This window comes from Zingiber officinale, chromosome 1B, assembly GCF_018446385.1.
Source record: "Zingiber officinale cultivar Zhangliang chromosome 1B, Zo_v1.1, whole genome shotgun sequence".
In the NCBI taxonomy this organism is placed as follows: Eukaryota; Viridiplantae; Streptophyta; class Magnoliopsida; order Zingiberales; family Zingiberaceae; genus Zingiber; species Zingiber officinale.
The window spans coordinates 107,750,156-107,753,194 of record NC_055986.1 but is presented as its reverse complement, the minus strand read 5'-3'; the positions used below and the strand labels follow the sequence as shown (position 1 = coordinate 107,753,194).

Genomic DNA, 3,039 nt, shown 5'->3' with positions numbered 1-3,039 from the left:
GATTTTGAAGCATGCTAGTGAAATTTATACTCCTAAGGTATACAAATATTTTCAACAGGAGTGGTGTTTATCTCATGATTCTATTCTAGAAATTTGTGAGGATGTTAATACATTTGCAAAATATAAAGTTACTCCTCACAAAAAGAGAAACCATCATATTGTTACACTTGACAAGGAGTGTAAAAAAATTGAGTGCAGCTGTAGAAAATATGAATTTGCTGGAATTTTGTGTTCTCATATTCTGAAAATATTTACGTGGAAAAATATCATGAAAATCCCAAGTGATTATGTATTGAAAAGGTGGACAAGAAAAGCAAAAATTGGATATTTTGGAGTTAATGATTCAATGGCCAACAATACTATTTTGGATCCAAAAGTACTTCAAAATATGCATTACAAAGAGTTGTGTGGGTTGAATGTTCAATTGGTTACCAAGGCAGCAGAAAGGGATGACACTTACATGTTTGTTAAAGATGTTATGTTGAGCTTGTGTAAGATGGTGGATGATAAGTTACAAGGTACTGAATCAAATGTCCAACAATCAAATGTGAGCCAAGCATCCTGGGAAATTGAAGGGAACTCTACTGGAGTGAAAGAGATTAAAATGAAGAAAAAAATGGTGTCAGGTAAAAGGTTGAAAGGTAGGTTAGAGAAGATTTCAAGGAAAAGAAAAGCAGCGAGGAAAACAAATCAAGCTTCAACAATTGTAATGGTTTCTATTCCAAAACTTCACAAATTTTGTTTATTCGGTATTATTTGTTGTTAAATTCGAATAAGTTAAATCACTCTATTTTTTTATAACACAGGGTGTAGATCAAACTATTTCCAGCGTGGCCAGCGTACAATGTGACCGGTTTAGTCATCAAGTTGGTATTTGTTTTACTTATGTTAGATAATTTATATTATAACCAGCTAAGATTGTTTTTTATTTTTTTGTTTTAGCCTATAAATCTTGTGCTAACAATTGGTAGTTCTGTTGGTAGTTTCAATATGACTGAGACTCAATTTCCACCATTATTGGCATCACAACTTTCTTAGGTATATATACATCTTTGTTGAACTACATGTAACTTCTTTATTCCCAAACTAAATTCATTAATAGTTTGCAGTTGTTTACTGTTATAGGTGCAATTCTCATATATGCAGTTTGCTGGACCACCTCCTGCAACCTCCTCCCCTTAGATTGAGACGATCTCGTATGTGTCTAAGTCTATTTATATGTGCACTTGAAATGGTAGTTAATCTATTGATATGATTTCCTTTCTTGACAAGTTCCAAATGTTTTGGGAGTCATACCTGAGCTTCGATTGCTTTTGGAAATTTTGGAGCTCTAGGGCATTTTCACTGAATGCTTGCGGGAATATTTTGGTGGTTGTTGTCCTAGGAATCTGATCTCCTTAGGGTGTCTACCTTTGTTTTTGTTCTTCATTTCCCCATTTTGTTTCCGCTTACTTTGACTGATAGTGCTTGTGAGTTGCATATTACGGTCTTAACATCCTTTTGAGATATATTTTGATGTTTCCGTATAGTATGTGATTCTTGGATTTGTTTGCAACTTCATAGTTTGCTTTCTCTTAATTAGAACACTCATTCAAGTTGATTCTTTTAGGTAATTGAAGCTCAGGTTGTGTTTACTCCTTTATCAGTTTATGAGTTTGAATTTGGTTTGATGTATAATTTTATTACGAATTAAATATTTTATGAGCCAGCTATAAAATAAAATGTTCTTACCAAGGGAAGAGATGACAGCCTCCGGGCATGACTTGTTGTACTTCTTCTCCTTCATGGAGCAGCTCGCATACTGTGTGGTTGCCGTTGAATAACGAGGGAGGCAAATTCCCATTACCTTTCTGGAAAGGGTGAAGGAGGACTTCAGCAAAAGATATGGAGGAAAAGCTGCAACTGCTGCAGCCAATAGCCTTACCCGTGAATTCGGGTAATGTTTTCAATGATCACTCAGATTCTAGTCTTTCAGCTTTTGTCTAACCACGATTATCATGGAACATTTTGCTAACCCATTAGGTCCAAGCTGAAAGAGCGCATGCAGTATTGCATAGATCACCCTGAAGAGATTAGCAAACTCACAAAGGTGAAAGCTCAGGTTTCAGAAGTCAAAGGAGTTATGATGGAAAACATTGAAAAGGTACTTTGTGCTTGTGATGTCACATTATTTCATTCTTAGGTTTTTGGCATTCCCTGCTTGAGGACATTCTTTGTGTTTCTTTTTAACTGATCTTTTTGGGTTATAGGTTCTTGATCGTGGTGAGAAAATTTAGTTGCTTGTCGATAAGACTGAGAACATTCGCTCCGAGGCACAGGATTTTAGACAGCAAGGAACACATATCAAGAGGAAGATGTGGCTTTAGAACATGAAGATTAAGTTGATTGTTTTGGGAATCATTATTGCACTAATTCTTATCATAATTCTGTCTGTTTGTCATGGCTTCAAATGCTAATATATAATATCTGGTTCGAATAGCTTTTCACAGAAGTTGACACTTGTAGGATTTCCCATTCGAGTCTATGGTTATCATGTTTGTATCATGAACGCAATTCCGTAGTGCTAAATTGAACATCTATTTGAGGATACTACGTTCTTTTACATATTTGAATGAGATAGTTGTGAACAATTTATATGATTGTGGCATTATCAATTGAGATTATTGATCTAACCAAATTGGTTTAAATCATGAGTCGACCAATCTGATCCAAATTCAACGGACGGTGACTCGGGCACCATAAGGGTTGTTTAACTCCTTAAATAAAAGTAGAAGAAAATTTGACTCGTAATTTTGATACTCAAACGGAAGCATCAAAGATTCGCAGTATCGGAAGATATATTTGTAAGGTTGATATTCAAAAGATAGTATTCAGAAATCACCAGCTGAATCAGTGACTAGAAAATCAAAAGCAGGGAGCAAAAGCAATGGTGATAGCAGATATGGTTTACATGTAAACAACTAGGAAATGCAGCAAAGTTGCAACTATAAGAATGGTGGAGACCTCCTGCAGTTTTGAAACCTGACTTGAGGCATCGAC

The 3,039-nt window shown here is 35.4% G+C and overlaps 1 pseudogene; it reads left to right on the top strand.

The window, feature by feature from the left end:
• Window positions 1–1,742: 1,742 nt before the first annotated feature.
• On the top strand, window positions 1,743–2,456 carry LOC122040827 (annotated as a pseudogene).
• Window positions 2,457–3,039: the final 583 nt, after the last annotated feature.